Raw genomic sequence first — 18,146 nt, forward strand, 5'->3', positions numbered from 1 at the left:
TGACCTGTGCGTGTGCCTTGCAGTCAACTGTCTGGATGAGATGACATCCTACCAATGCAGCTATGTGGATGTGTGTCACTCCGGTGATATCTCTGGCTGTTCACTCATACTTGCCCCTAGCTCATTTCAGGGCATGTCATGTAGACTTGACAATCAACAGGTGTATCTGGCTTTTCGTAGGAGTGCCAGCAAGCTGGCATATGTGTCCTGGATGTATTGCACACACCAGACTCCATAGTTACCTGACGTTTAGTAGCAGTTTAGCATGTGCTATGTTCATTGACATTGATGTTGGCAGACTCTCAATCTTCATTATTCCTAACAATGTCCTGCAGGGCACCGCCTGTCCCAATACCAATGCCAGACTTGGCTGCCATGAGGGAACGTGCCTGCATCCGATGTTACAGATTCACTCGACAGTTGATTGAGGACTTGACCGACAAGCTGGTACCACACCTCCAACCACGACACAGGTATCCTACTGCGCTGATCCCCAAGATGAAGGTGATGGCCGCCCTACATTTTTTTGCCACAGGTACGTTTCAATTGACCAAAGCTGATGTTGGTGGGATGTCACAGACAATGTTCAGCCGTGTCCTGCGTGATGTTTTGGCAGCCATGTTGGAGCACCTTGATGAATTTATCAAATTTCCTACTCCTGAGGAGTTGACAGATGTCAAGGGTGATTTCTATGCCCTGGGAGGGATGCCCCATGTCATTGGGTCCATTGATGGGACACATGTGGCTTTGGTACCACCACAGGCACAGGAGCAAGCCTATCGCAACCGTAAACATTACCACTCAATAAATGCCCTTGTGGTGTGTCTTGCTAACATGCTGATTTCCCATGTCTGTGCACGTTTTCCAGGATCAGCACACGATGCCTAAATCATGAGGCGTAGCAGGGTGCCACAAATGATGCTGTGGCTGCACAACGAACAATCATGTCTTGTTGGTGGATATACTCTGTTTGTCCTGTGTGTTGCGGTATCTCTGGCTCTTATGGCATCTCCTGACCCACTTATTTACCTGATGTTTCCATGTAGGGGACTCTGGATATCCCAACATGCCATGGCTAATGACACCTCTCCGCAACCCAAGAACAGCTGCAGATCACCGGTACAACAATGCACACGGGCAGACCAGGCGAGTGATTGAGAGGACGTTTGGCCTCCTGAAGAGCCGATTCCGGTGCCTTGACAAGACAGGCGGGTCCCTCCCATATGCACCGGAGAAGGTCTGCAAAATCTTCATTGTGTGCTGCATGCTGCACAACATGGCCGTTGAGAAGGCAGTGCCACTCATCCTTGATCCTGATGAGCAGCAACATCCACCCGTGGAGGATCCAGGGCTTGGTCACGAGGCAAGTGATGAGGAGGAGGAGGATGATATCCGGATCAGCTCATACGCAACTTCTTCTCATAATGGTGAGTCACTGGGTATGAGTGTGCAAGCTTGTAGCATTGAGTGGCATGTGTTGCAATGTGTGTGTCCAGCTGACTGAATGCACAGTGACTTTGATGTGTGTACTGATGTGTCACTCGAGTGATGATGTCATGCCACACAGTTTTGCGGAGAGACTTTCTTTGAAATTTGCATGTGTCCAACATTGTTCATGTTTCGTAACTGACCATGTGTGCGGCGAGATTCGTTTTAGGTGACTTCTTGTGTGTCTGTCATTCCCAGGTTTTTGCGCCTGTTGTCTGCTCGTGTCATCTTTGTCCTCCTGCTATTCCTCATGAGGATTGCAACGTGTGCTGAATCAGCGTTCCATGCACGGACATGTGTAAATGTCATTTTGGGTAAGAATTGCAGCAAGGATTTTTGGTGGTGGTATGGGTTGGGAATGTGTAGGGACTGCTTCTGTGCATGTTGTGGTACCATGCATACATGTCTTCTCACCATGGAGCATATAACATGTAGCATCACTCCCATGACATGATAGTCACCCTTCTTGACAGTCATCTGTAGTGGAGTGTGGAGTCTGATGAAGGCATCAATGTGCGTAAACCTTGCCTCGGAAACATTTTGGATGCTACGGGTGGACATAGTGTGGGACATCACAACAACAGGCTCTATGGTGAATTGCAGCCTCTCCGTGTGCAGCAGGATGTGTTTGGCTCATCCCCTTAACTTGTGTGCCAGTTCATTGGGATTTACATCATCCGTGTTGTGAAGGGGGGGTCCAGCGTATGTCCCACATGTTCTGTCAACTGACCTGTGAGTCTGTTTGTATGGATGCATTTCCCTTTGTGTGAGTTTGTGTAATAAAGGTGTTCAGCAAAATCCAAAGTGCCTCATCTCTATCACTGCAGATCTCTTGCCAGTTTGCATGCGTCATCTATGGCATAATTGTCAAAGATTGAGCATATGAGTGTATGTGTACGGCAACATGCATGCAGTTCTTCATGGCTAATAATCTCTATTGTGCATGAAGTACCTGGTTGTGTATGTATTTGTGCAGGTTGCTCCCCACAACGGGACGTCAACGCCTGCTGACGGTGTGTCTCCTGTGCGCAGCTCCGCATTTTGTTGCCTGATCCTGTGGCCGTCATTTTTGGTGATTGTTCATATATTTTCTCGGAGTGACCCATGAGTAACCTGACACTCCTTCCTTTACATACACCTGTTGCACTGTGCCTTTCTGACCTCCTTGTCTCTTGTCTTTGTGTGCTACTTTTTGCCTAGTTTCTCACCCCTTCCGCCTGCTGCTGCCTCACCTGCAGCACCGCCCCACTGAGTGCCCTGATTCTGCAACCCACGCGCCTCCAAAATGCTCCTCCCTTCCCCCCTCCACCCATTCTTAATGCAGCCAGCAGCTTGTCTGTGCCACTGTTGCGCCAATGCCGTGCCAAAGGCAGGACCGTCTGCGCCTGCAACGTGCACAGTGCACGACCCTCTGGTCCTTGCATGACCCACGTCACACAACAGGCTCATGCTGCAGCCACCCTCCAAGCAATGTCCACCAGAAAAGCAACCGCCTGCTGTCAGGCAACCCCTAAGCGCACACACGACACCTTTGCATGCTAAGTGTGCAACTCCAACTGCCTACACAGCGCTGCCCCGCCTACCAGACCCTGTCAGAACAACCAGGTCATGTGCCTCCTACTCCACACCCGCTCCATCCACCAGCACGCCATTGGACTCTGGTACCTCCTCAGCACAACAGCACCACACATCACCTTCATGACAGCAACCTGGATAAAAGCATCCTCAGCACACAACTTCTTCATTGCCATCTCTGACGGATACAAGATCACCCGCAGGGACAGCACCAACAATCCCGGAGGATGAATTGCAATTTATTCACAAGTACACCCTCAGAGTCACAAATCCGGTTTTGCACCAACCCCCTGGCAATCCTCAGAGTAACACTCACCTACAGATCTCCAAGCCTACATCCACAATTCCGCAAAGCCATCAACACGTACATCTGCACGCACGCCCTCACCTCCACAGGCTACATGTGGCTGGGGGCCAGTAACTTCTGGAGGAGAACCACACCACCATCCATCATTGGTCCATCAACATTTGCATCCACGTCTCCGACAAGCAACACACTGCCCCACACCCCGCTACCGATCCCCCAAAGATGCTTGATGTAAGTCACCACAGACAATCTGTGTGGGACACTCAAACCAACACCCCCGTCACACCCTACAACCTCACACACTGGATCAGCAACTGATCCAACAATCTTGCCACATTGACGGACTTTCCTGTGAAGCACAACAACAGTTAAGCCACCTGGGACAAGGCAGACCTACTGGACTCATACAGATCCAGCCGGACTCTTGTGCAAACCTTGCAACACAAAGAACCATCAGTTACCTTACAGCCCTGGAAAACGCCACACACAGCCATCACCATATCATCAGCAAGGACAAGTGGAGATCCTTCAGATAGGGCCGAGGCACCAAAACACACGACATAAAGGAGCTCATCAGCATTGTGAGTGAACTGACAGCAGCTCTCCATCCAAAAGACACCCCACCCTTGCAAGGCAGATCAAATCCCTTGCAACTTTCTACCACTGCAAGCTCATGGACATACACGACAGCCTTGGCACACAGAGGCAGACAGCACTATTATCCGTGGGACAACCCCCCCTCAGGTTCTGGACTCCCGTCAGCAGCAAATACACCACCTGGCTCACGTGCACCATCCACTCTGGCTCTCCATCAGACCCCTTCCCACACCACATCTCAACCACATCATTCCCCATCCTTGAAGCCCACGTCCAGCACGTCATGAATGTCTCCTTTGAGTTTACCACATTCCAGGCATGCAGAGAACCAGGCCCTTCTTAAACAACAGACGGCAGTACCGCAGGATCTCCTGGAACATCACCCTGCTTCCCTACCCAGCAAATGTCATCAGGAAGACACTCAACGAGCAACTGACAAACTTCCTCCATGCAAACAGCTCCAGGCAACCGGCACCAGACCATTTTCCACAGTAATCACACCACTGCAACCGTCATAATTGCAACAACAACTTTGCCCTGCTCAACAATTGTGAGACCACCCCCCTTGACCTCTCAATGGCATTCTACACCATGTGCTACCACACTGTCAGCTCACACATCTCCAACACTGGTATCCAGAGGAGGGCCCAGGATTAAATCACCAAGTAGCTCACCAGCAAGGCCCAGGGAGTCGGCCTCCACCCTTCAGCATGTGGTACACTGGGGTCATCTGGCCCATGCCCCAGGGCTCATCTCTCAGCGTGATGATCTTCAATGTCTCCATGACCCCCCTCTCCACCATCACATGCGCACACGTCCTCATCATCATCTCGTATGCCATTGACACCCAGCTGCTCCTCACCCTCACCAAAGACCCAGCCATTGCCAGATCCAACCTTCAAGAAGGCATGAGATCTTTTGACGAATGGCTGAACATCAGCCACCTGAGGCTGGACTTGGACAGGACTGAGGTCATCATCTGAGGATTGTCCCCTTACGGCTGGGTCAAATCCTTGTGTCCCACCGGCCTGGGCATCGTACCAGCACCCAGTGGCCACGCACGCAAGCTGGTGTTCATCATGGACTCATCGCTCACAATTACCTGTACCTCATGCTGCAACACCCTCCGCATGCTGCAAATGATCCACAGATAGATCCACTCCAAGGCAAGACAGACCGTCCCCCAGGTCCACGACACCAGCCAGGTCAACTACAGCAACGCCCTCTACGGAGGAATAACAGCAAAACTGCAGGAGAACTTGTCCACATCCAGGATGCATCCGCACACCTCATCTTCAACATCCCCCGCCCCAGCCACATCACCGTCCACCTGAGATAGCTACAATGGCTCACTGTCTGCTGCAGGATCACCTTCAGACTCCTCCTCCACACTCAGGAGGCAGTCCACAACCCCAGACCCAAAACCGACCTTGGACGTCTGTCATTCAACACCCCGTTGGCCCAACTCCGTGCAGACAACCTTGCCCTGGCCACCATTCATCACATCCACAGAACAACTGCATGCAGGAGATAGTTCTCCCACCTCGCCAAACAGACCTGGGACTCCCTCCCCGGGCACCTCCACATGACCCATGACCTCTACGCCTTCATGATACTCTTCCAAATTTGTCTGTCCGAGCAGTATTGCAAGCCGCCCCCCCGGCAGCTTGAGGCCATCACGGGTGAGTATTGGGCTCCATGTCTGTATTTGATGATACATTGTGACCCATGTGTGTCCTCGACCGGACTCAGATCCCAGTGTATGGATGGCTGGAGTTAGTTCCACACTCAGGCATACTTTGACATATCCCCACACGTATGTTGTGGACTCATGCGAAATGACTACAACATCAAATTATTGTTTTTTTTTTTTTATTATAGGTCTGGGGTGTGATTTGTGCAAGAAAAAGGTGAAATACAGGGACCATAGAATTCAAAGTTCCCAGGGGGAGATGGGATCCTTGGCATTTGAAAGCAGCAGAGTCCAGACCACAGTGTTTGGCATCATTGGTCAGACTGTCACCAGCAAGTCCATGTGGCAGAGAATGTCAGTCAATGAGGTGATGCTGTTGCACATGAAGGCCAGGTGCCAGGCCAGGTGACCTGGGAGATGTGGATGGGCCGCTGCCTCTCACGGTCTTTTCCGTGGATGACCCACCTTCCTCAGGGGACCCTCAGATGCAGGCCTTGATGATGCTTGGGACGCTCTGTCGGACAAATCCTCCTCCTCCTCCCTCCCTGTGGCTGGTGGCAGTCTTCACCTGGTGGCACAGGGAGGGTTGCCCATGTTGTCTTTGATCCGACAGAGTGAATGGCTTATGTCCCTTTGCACCGCCAGGGGCTCAGCCAGTCTTGCCTCCATCCGTCCTTGGTGTTCTTGTTGACTGGCGTATTGCTCGGCCTGCTGGTCCTTCATCTCTGTGATGGTCCCCTTTATCTCTGTGAGTGTCCCAACTACCTGGCTGATCTCCCTGGTGTCACGCAGGTATGCCTCCATGATGTTGTGCATGTGTGACATACCAGTCTCTTCAGCTGGCTGGTCAGGTTCTCGCCTCCGCCTGCCTCCACTCCCACAACCCCCGCCCACACGAGCCTGGCCTGCCGTTGTGGGCACATCGGGTCTATGGGACCCCTGAGGGATGGCAGTGGTGGTGTTGTCTGCCTCCTCCTGGTTGCCCGGCGAACCTTGTCCCTTCTGGTCAGACTGGCTCAGTTGTTCACTGCGGGCAGGGTTCCTTGGTGTCTCCTGGGATGTGGCAGGAATGGGGGTGGTGGTTGGCACAGATGTTCCTGAACCAGGTGCTGCAGGGGTTTGGACACCAGAGGGTCCAGGTCGGTCGGGGGCGGAGTGTTGAGAGGTGTCGCTGCCGGTGGGATCAGGTTCCTCCCGAGCCTGGGACTGTGATTCTTCACCCCCATTGTTGGGGAGAGATTCATCACGTTGGCCTGTGTGTGAGAGACAGACAATGTTAATGCTGTTTCATGCAACATCCATGTTTCATACACATTCTAGTTGGCACTGTTCCTCCAGGTAGTTGTATGTGCCTAGCATTCTCCTCAATGTTCACTTGTGGATGGGTATGTTGCGGGGGACAGATTGATATGTGTTCCTGAGTCTTTGACTTGTTGATTTTTGGTTTGGATGCTTCTTCGACTATGTATTGGTCTTGTTGTGTTACATGTCCATTGTGACAGTGTGTAAATCCATTGCCTGTCCCGGGGGTGTCTGCTTGTGTAAGGGGTGTGTGTGACAGGGCCTGCTGGTGGGTGTAGTGTGATTTGGCACTGGGGCTCCCAGGTGATGTAGCTGTCCCCCCATGGAGCATGCTGCCATGACAGTGAGTGTGAGTTCCTGTCCTAGATATCTGACCTTGTTGTCTTGGTGTTTGTGTTTGCACTGGTCATAGGAGGGCCTTGTGCTGCCTACACCAGGGCCCAGTGTCAGCTATATTGTCAGTACTTTCACAGTCCCTGTGCATTGAGCATGGTGCATGGGTATGTACCTGGGCCATATGGGATGAGGGCAATTGTGTCTGATTTGGAGTTCAACAATGCGTTTTATGACACCCACCCTCCCAGCATACCGGACATCCATTCTTGGGTTAGTGCTTTGTGTAGCATGGGAAATAACATGGCCTTGCTTTCTCAATGGGGCATACACATGTTAGTGGCATTAGTGTTGTTTTTGACTGTGGTTCTGGCCAGTGAGTGTTTGGGGGTAGTTGCATGCATTTTGTGTAGTTGGGGTGTGGATGCCATTACCCCCATGTTACATAAGTTGTTTGTATACTCACCAGGCTCTGGAACTCCTTGAAGTCCATGTACTCCCACCGGCGGAAGCAGGGCCATCACCTTCTCCTCCCAGGGATGGAAATGTACTGGTCTGCGGGGCCCACCACCTCCAGTGATGTTGCTCTGGGCATAGTTGTCATTGATTTCTCGCTTGACTGACCTCCGCAGATCGTACCACCTGGCTTGGCATTCACTCCTGGTCCTTCTGATGGGTGCAACAGCATTCACCCTATCGATGATCCTCTGTCACAGCCGTGATTTTTCGGCTATGCTGGTCTGTCTGACCAATGTTCCAAACAGCTGTGGCTCAACTCTGATGACTTCATTGACAAGGATCTCCAGCTCCTCCCTTGTGAACTTTGGATTCTTGTTTGTGGGCATGGTGTGGGGTGAGGGTGTGGATGGTTGTGGGTGTGTGAGTCTGAATGTGAAGTTGTGGGTCTGAATGTGAAGAGGGGGTATGTGTGAAGGAGGTTGTGTGAAGGTGTATATGTTAAGGTGGATGGGTGCAGTTGTTGGTGTGTGCTCTCTAGCTGCAGTGAGTCTGTTGCAAAGGCTCATGGTTTGTGTGTGTGGGCCCTTTTTATTGGTCCATTTGTGGGTGGGCCTCAGTTTGAATTTTTGGTGGGTGTGTTATAAGGGGTGGTTGTGAGTTTGCCCCGCTGTTTGCCTGTTTGGATGTGGCCAGGTCAGTCATTTCCATGTTTTGTGCACTGTAGACGTGTTTTGTGGTGTTGTGCGAGTCGAATAGACCCTCCTTGTGCTGTTTTACATTGCCTATGTACGGTGCGTACATACGCGATGTGGTTGTGAGGTGCGTACATACGCGATGTTGGGTTACGCACCGTACATACGTGATGTTTTTGTAAGGTGCGTATATACGCGATGTTGGCGTACGCACCGTACATACGCGATGTTGTTGTAAGGTGCGTACATACGCAATGTTGGCGGAGCACCGTATATGCGCGATGTTGTTGTAAGGTGCGTACATACGCGATGTTGGGGCACGCACCGTACATACGCGATGTTGTTGTAAGGTGCGTACATATGCATGGGGGGGCCAGTACGACTCGAACAACTTTTCCCAAGATACGAGTCGTACAAAGTTTGCTTCGTAGCAGGTAAAGTCATTCCCCGTGTACGGGACGTTTTCCGTACGAATCCTAAATCGGAAAGCCGGTCCGGATCGTACTTGTATGGTCGGACTGTATTTTTAAGATTCGTACGGAAAAGTGTCCGGGTCCGATTCGTACGGGAAAAATTACGGATACGAGTCGTACGGAAAAAAAAATACAGGATCGGAATCGACCCCTAGGTGGTGAATGTGGGATGACACGCGATGCCTGGCGAATAGGAAAGGGTAGAATTATGCTGATTGGACTATGGAATCACGTGATGAAGATGGAGTTGGTGACTGTGTTTCTGCATCTCGTGCATAGGGAGTGTAAGAGTATGCGCGATGATTGGGTTAGATAACGACGTGAGGAAGATGTACGCCATGACCGTATTCCCACATCACATGCAAAGTGATCGGTAGAGGATGTGTGATGATTGGTGAATGTTGAGCTTTTAAACAATGAATACGGAAGTACTGCATAGACGACATTTTGCCAGGTTTAACCGGCAACAGATTGAATGATGGCAACGCTCTGAAGTAAGTGACGCGAGGAAAACTAGGGAAGGTACGCGGAAGGTGAAGAGCAAAGGGGCCGGTTAACGTTACATTACGGGAACGATGGGTGAAGGAGGTGTGTACGGCAGTAAGGTATTGTGTGCGGCTATGGAATTGATGATACATCACGCACTATTAAGTTTAAAAGTCATGGGCTTCAGAATCGCTTATGAGTGTCTATAAACAACCATGACCATGTGTAACATCCGGGATTTAATGTGAACCTGTTTTTCCTGATTATGATCGTGATTAATTTGTATGCGTATTTACTATGTTTGTGGACATAAGAATTGATGTCTAGGAATTTCATGTATATTTTCGATGAAGTCAATGACATATCAGAGTGTGATCTGGTGTTCTTGTATTTTTCTTCTAGACCCCTGAAGAAGGGTCTGTGGTTGACCCGAAATGCGAATCACTGACATAATACAGAAAGTCACATTATCCAAATGCAAATATTTCGATGCAAAAATATCGACATCAAAAATATCGATGATGTATACTTAACTATAAAAATACACTAATATCGATACCACATTATCATAATGAAACTATATCGACTACACAAATATCGCACACATAAATATCGCAATACAAATTATTGACGGTTATAAATAAGTATAGGACATGTCCAAAAGATCGACAACAAAAATATAGACAGCAATATTATCGTTTATTGTAAAATATCGACAACTCAAATATACATTAAAACTACTACTTTCAACACCATAAATACAATAAATGTCATAAATACACATCATATACAATTTATATAAAAACATAGTTATCAAAATAATAAATTAATAATAACATAACTACACAAATAATATTTACAAACAAATACTATCAACATATTCAATATTTTAAATATATATTATACATTTCTTTTTATATAATCAATTCAACATCTCCTTCCTCACCTATAAAAAACCTTTTCTCTCAATTTGCGTTTTCCATACAAGTAAAACAATTACCAAACAAAAAAACAAATTCAAATTAACCTATAGAAGCACAGAAGATCGAAAAAGACCAATGATTTTCAACAAACAATTAAGAACACACTATATAAACAAAAAAATCTGTCTTCTTTTACACCTTAAACAAAAATAATTAAGGAAGAAGAAACTCTGCCGGATTTTCACTACTCTCAAACACACCTCTAAAAGCAAGCCTACTACACCTAAGATAAAGTAAGTAAATTAGCATTTCGAAATAAACTGTTAAATTAAAATGTAACACAGATTTCAATTGCTAACTAAAATTACTAACTTATATATTTTATCTCTTTATATTTCCACAACAGATATTACTCCAAAAACGTGAAGAAAGATTTCACCTTGCAAAAACAGCTATCTAACAAAGTATACTTTAAAAATAAATTGTCAAATCTCACTAAAAGGGAACTGAACACCTAAAATGTCCTAACCGCCAAAATGACCCCATTTAGACTTTTAAACTTTTTAAAAAACATTTGTAAAATGAAACTAAAACCTTTCTAAAACTATACTCTGTCCTAAAGACCAATACCACCACATATACATTGTAAAACATGAAATAAAATATGCTTTGCTTTCTTTTCACAGAGCACTTGAAACAAATAGCATTTCTTGACCAAAGAACATCTCCATTCAACTACAACTAAATAACAGTTGGTAAGCATATAATGAAAATGCATTTGTTACTATTCATTTAAACATGTATAATATTCTTTTACATATACTTTCGTGTACATTTTTTATTTACATTTTTTATAGATTTTGCCACCTCACAATGACTGAAGATGCCCAATTTCTAACATCTCAGAAAGGGAAATTCTTATTGTGTTATATGGGGTACGTCTACACCCAAGAGAAGCAAACAGGCCTTAATGTAAACTGGAAATGTTCAAAATATTACTCTAACAAATGTTATGGCCGTGCTACCACCAGGGAAATAACTCTATTATATACAAGGGAGCATAATCATCCGCCAAATATTTCTAAAATGAGATCAACCCTTGATAATATTAAAGAATTAAGCAGCACCTCAGAACTTCCTACAAGTGTTATACTTAAAGAACTGTTACCTAAAGTACCCAAAGAAGCAAGAGGTCAATTACCATCATTTTATTCTATTAAAAGAACAATAGCTAGGACCAAAAAATCAACAACACCAACAATACCTACACCTAAAAATGTTGAGGATGTCATAATTCCCCCCAGAACTTAGTAAAACACACAATGAAGAACCTTTTATTTTCTTTGATAACAAAAATAAAGATAAAAGGATTATTATGTTTGCTACAGCAAACAATATAACTAAACTTCAACAATGCCAAACATGGATGATGAATGGCACCTTCAGCATATGCCCTAAACCATTCTACCAACTGTACAGTATCCCTGGGCAATATCATAACACGTGCATTCCATTTATATATGCTTTATTACCGTACAAACAGAATGCAACTTATACTGAAATGTTAGGTAAAATAATGAAAAACAAACGTCTTTTTCCCTCAAAGAATAATAATAGACTTTGAACAAGCCATGGTAAACTCTATTCTCAAATTATACCCCCACACATCTATAAAAGGATGTTGCTTCCACTGCAAGCAATGTTTATGGAGACATTTACAATAATCTGCACTAGGGGGTCCATTAGGATGTAGGGTGGATAGCCACTGCCCGCATGGCGGTGGCGATCCGCCCTACATCCGCCACCCATTTTACCCCCACCATATTAGTACCGCGGGGGACGGGTTTAATATGGTGGCGGTGTCTGCTAGACACCGCCATCCATATTTGTATGCAGGCGGAAAGCAGCCTTTCAAAGGCATGCGGGATTCACATTTGGGGGCCCGTTACGGGCCCCCAGGAAGTTGGGGAGTGGGGGGTGCACATGGGAGGTACCTATGGTACCCCCCTGCATTTGCATGCACAATACGGCAGGCACTGCGCAGTACCAGCCACTTTGTGCATGCAAATGCACAACATACATTTTTACCATTGTGGCGGGTGCTGCTGAAAGCACCGCCCGCCGCAATGTTAAAAATGCGTGAAGCACCCACCAGCGGGCAGTCCCGTTTTCCGTCAGGATGGCAGGCGGACAAAGTCCACCCGCCATCCTAATGTTGCCCTTGCTGTGGAATATGCAACAAATATTACCTTTCAATACCAAATAAAACACCTAATAGCCCTGGCCTATGTGCCAGTCACAGATGTGGCTGAGCACTATAACATTTTATTAGGAATTCCATTTTACCATCAAAATGAACAAAAATTATCTCCCCATCTAGATTATTTTGAGGATACCTGGTTCGGGAGATTACACAGATCAGGCCATAGACGGCAACATAAATTCCAAATTCCTTGGTGGAATGTGTACCTAACTATACTTAACCAAGAAGCCAAAACAAACAGCGCAGTTGAGGGTTGGCATAATCCCTTCCTATCTTCTACAGGACGAAGCACTCCTACCCTACATAAACTCTTACTTGCCATACAAAAAGAACAAAGCTTCCAAGAATTACGAATGGAACAATCTGTCATACAATTAAAGCCAAAACTATCTAGACAAACTGCTCAAATGTATCAGTATCTTCAACAAGTACAACTATATCCTTCAACAAGAGGCCTAGAGTACTTAAATATGATAGCAAAAACTCTAGTCTTAAACATGAAACTATTTTAATTAACCAATCTCAACAAACAATAATTGGAATAAAAACAGTGCATTCTTTAAAATCAACCAAATAATTAGTTTGTCTAATATATATTATAATTTTATAAAAACATATATAGAGACGAAATAATTAAACAACAAAACAACTAAACAACTACAGTATTTAAAATTGCATAATTTCCCTCCCACAATAAAAAATATTAAAAACATGTACCTTTTCCACTGCTGTAATACAAAAATCCACATAATCCAAAATAATCCAGGTAGTTCACAATCCATACTGTTTAAAAATTGACCCCAAAAAAATGCAAAAATACAACTGTGCCAAAAAGTCGATCCTTCAGGTAAATATCGACTATCCAATAACCATAAAAAACCCCAAAAATCGCAAAAAATGTAAAACCGCTCCATGAAAACCGAATTATAAAGGAAGTGAGAAATAAATATTAGTTAATATAACTAATAAACACTTCCTTTAAAAAAAAAAAACGCAATGCTCCGTGTTTCCAAAATGCTTCGTCGTAAAACCTAAAATAGAAAAAAAAACATTCCCCCCACACAAATAAACAAATACACTTTAAAACACCACTACAAAGATTATTAGCACACTATTAACGTAAACTAAACACAAATAGAAAAATAAGAACTAGGCTGCAAATACGAAACACAACGTTAACAATTAATACCTAAATAAACAACTAAAAACAGCATAACTTCCAAAACATAACTCCACGCACCCTAATCACAGCACTACTACCTTCAAAACACACTTAAAATAGTTTAATATAAAAGAAAATTACTCTTACTTTCTCAGACACGAAGCAGCTTACAACCGCCAGCTTCTTTCTTCCCAAATAACCCAAAATAACAATGAACGGTTACTAAATTAAAGGCCCAAATAAAGATGTCAACTATAAAAATGTTAAATAAATGACTAAACAATTTATTTAATATTAAATAATGATAAAAAAATTACTGTTGCATTCTAATAAAATAATTAAAAATATATTTTAAAACATATTATATGTTTTGTATCCATTGTAAAATTATAATAATAAATATTATGACATAATAATATTTAGGGGTCGATTCCGATCCGGATCGGACAGCTCTCCGAGAGCTGTTCGTAGCCTTATATTGCGACCGACACGTTCCGGGAGCCGGTGCGTCCGGGCAATGAAGTACGATGCGCATAACTGACACAATTCCGACCGACACGTAGGCTGCGATTCCAGTAGCATTTCCCGTACGAGCCGTACCTCTGATCACCGATTCGAGTCGCCCGGAAGCAGTTCCCACAGCAGTTTCCGGCCGGTCAAGTACGATGCGCAAATCATATGCGCTGGACGGGTCACCACGTAGAGCACGTCACAGCATCCGGAAAAGCAGCATATCAGGTACGATTCGTGCCAGAACACAATCCACGGGTCCGAGACGGACCAGCTAGCAACGGGTGCGAGATGGAGCAACAAGCAGCGTGTATGAGACGAACACATCATGAATCCCATCACGCAGGCCATACCAGTACTGTACATCTATGACCGGATCAGGAACAGACGCGGGTGGCGCAGACGTAAGTCAGACACCAACCACATAAACAAACGACACGTACCCACCAAATGTCATACACACCCAGGGGATCCATATCCTGTCCACTAGCAACAGGCCACCATAGGGGTTGCATGGCTATCACTACTGCCACCCCCACTCATAGGGGACTTGTTGCCTATCACTACTGCCACCCCCACTCATAGGGGGCTTGTTGCCCATCACTACTGCCACCTCCACTCACAGGGGGTATGTTGCCCATCACTACTTCCACCCCACTCACAGGGGACCTGTTGCCCATCACTACTGCCACCCCCACTCATAGGGGACTAGTAGCCTATCACTACTGCCACCCCCACTCATAGGGGACCTGTTGCCCATCACTACTGCCAACCCCACTCATAGGGGACTTGTTGCCTATCACTACTGCCACCCCCATTCATAGGGGACCTGTTGCCCATGAATACTGCCACCTCCACTCATAGGGGGTATGTTGCCCTTCACTACTACCACCCCCACTCACAGAGGATATGTTGCCCATCACTACTGCCACCCCTACTCATCGGGGACTTGTTGCCCATCACTACTGCCACACCCACTCATAGGGGACCTATTGCCCATGAATACTGCCACCTCCACTCATAGGGTGTATGTTGCCCATCACTACTACCACCCCCACTCATAGGGGACCTGTTGCCCATGAATACTGCCACCTCCACTCATGGGGGGTATGTTGCCCATCACTACTGCCACCCCCACTCACAGGGGACCTGTTGCCCATCACTACTGCCACCCCCACTCATAGGGGACTTGTAGCCCATCGCTACTGCCACCTCCACTCATAGGGGGTATGTTGCCCATCACTACTGCCACCCCCACTCATAGGGTGCTGTGTGACTATCAATATCAACACCCACACCCATAGGATGGGTGATGTGCCACACATCCATCATACACCAACATTAGGTATGTCAGCAAAATACATCCCTCCTAACATCATGACAACAGTGTGTAGTCTGTGACAAATGCCCACAACAGTGAATATGACTTCGGACATACAATGTAACTCCCATTACATGTGTGACCAAAAACTGAGTGTGGCCTACACAAGTCAAGCATCACAATAGCACTGTGTCAATGTGCACTAACCCCCCTCACTGTGTAGAACAAAAGTTAAGTGTGGTGTTCCAAACTGCAGCAAATCTTGAGCATTGTGTTAATGGGGTCTAAACCCACCATCATCACAGTGACCAAAAGGTAAGTGTCATCATGGTAAAAGCTGCAAATGCCAAACAGCATGTATGATCCTGGTCCCAACACATGAAACACTTTTGTGGCAAAGTAGTGGTTGTGTCCCATACCCACAGAAATATGGTGCGGCTACATACTCTCAGCCATGTGCAGACAAGCACCACCCATGGGGGCTGAGATTGCATACAGTGTACAATGACACAATAGCAAAAGTGACCATCATAATGCATACAAACATCTCGAAAATAGACACACAAATCAATACATCCTGTGTAGACTGTAGGTGTCAGGTCACAAACTCCCATTCCATGGCAGCAATGATGGGATATGACTCACAGAGACAGCTGGGAAAATCACCTAAACAACATCCAGCCAATGGCCCACAACAGCAATACCAATGCACTGGTGCAGATGCACCAACACAAACAGGCAACCTCACACTGCACATCTGACACAACATGTGTGTGTGTGTCTCAGTATCCCCAGGCAACTACACAAAACATGAGGGGGGCTGAACCACAGTGAGACAGATGTGGACACAGTGCCATACAAAAGTAACCCATTAACTGGGCACCCCTTAGTGGGCAATCAGGCATTGTGAGATGAGAGGGATCCCAACAGACACATGTGACACAAGCTGGAATGAACAGCAACTAAAACAGCAAGAGACTGACACACAACAGCACTACCCCCAGGGACCATACATTGGGTGACACAAGCAAGCATGATACGTCCACTGTGATGACAAAGGTAGATGTCGCACAAACTGTGAAACCCAGACATGTGTCCTGTGCCACAAACGTACATCACACCTACACAAACACAAATCACTCAGCATGGCCTGTCATCTAGGGACAAACGTGAGGTAGGGGCCGAGCCATGCAAACATTCACATCTGTCCACCCTCAACACCACACACCCTGAACTGCACCAATGTGCATCAGTGAAGTCCACATGGACATGTGACATTGCACATACACCCATGACAAACACAGTAATGTTGGGAGGATCTAAGGTGCATAGACTCATCACACAAGGACAGTCTACAACCCTGGTGAATGACAGACATACTGCACAGAATGCGGTACATGGCCATGACGTCAAAGCTCCCGTAACCTTCGGAATCCCTGCCACATTCCCAGGACAATGCAGAAGCCAAGGAGAACCACAAGGCACACATGCTGACACCTGCCAACATTGCACCTCTGAACCTGATGAGTGGGAGCAGTCACACACACATACACATGTCTCAATCACCGAAAGGTACCACCTAGGGACAACTACATGATATTGCGGACAAACAAGTGCCATGGGGACCCCTGATTGTGTCCCATCTGCGTCTGACCACATCATCACCACTCAGAACTGACAAATCCCAATGATGACATACCAATGAACAGTAGTGTGTCATGCACTAACATATCTGGTAGCCCAGGACAAAGATGTGGGATGAACACAGGACAACTCAGCAAGCATCAACAACAGGAACATATCAAGGGAACACAGCCTGTGTAGAAAAAGGGATGTGGACACACACACACATGCTCACACAACACACACCATGGGCCCAGGCAATGTCACGGAATAACACACTTACTTGAGGGGACTCAACTCCTGTGGAAGCTCAGCTGTGCCAAACATAGTCCCAGCAGGTCTCAGTCATGTCAACAGAACACTTGGTCAGTCAGCCATCAGTTACCACCCAATGATGGCTCTGGTCACATCAGCCTGGGTACGGCAGTGTCCCTTAAGTCATCTGCACATACTCAATACATATGTCTAGCAAGTTGCACAGAGGACCCAGTTGCTCCTACACCAATGATGCCCACACCTGCATGTCCAGTGCAGATGTGCCCACAGTCAGGGAAATAGACAAACTGGACAATGGGAAGCACATCATATGTGCATGGGTGCAAGCCACAGATGTGACCATGCAAATGAAATGTTTACATAAATGTGCAAAAATTGTTAATCATGACACACCCAGTTAGCTGCAAAGGATGACATGGATACCGACCAGAATAGGATACATATCTCATGGACCACATGGAGTACATCATATCAACAAACAAGTATTCAACACTGGAAATTCAGCATTATAACAGCAAGGTCATGGTAAACATCATCAACATAATGTAGAGCTAAATCAAATTCACAAGGATAACTGCAAATGCTTTATTCAGCAAATTTGAAATTAAAATGCAAAGTCCATGCAAAACAAAGGCCAATGACCAGTCCATATCCAAAGTCCAA

The sequence above is a fragment of the Triturus cristatus genome, chromosome 1_1 (assembly GCF_964204655.1).
Source record: "Triturus cristatus chromosome 1_1, aTriCri1.1, whole genome shotgun sequence".
NCBI classification, from domain to species: domain Eukaryota; kingdom Metazoa; phylum Chordata; class Amphibia; order Caudata; family Salamandridae; genus Triturus; species Triturus cristatus.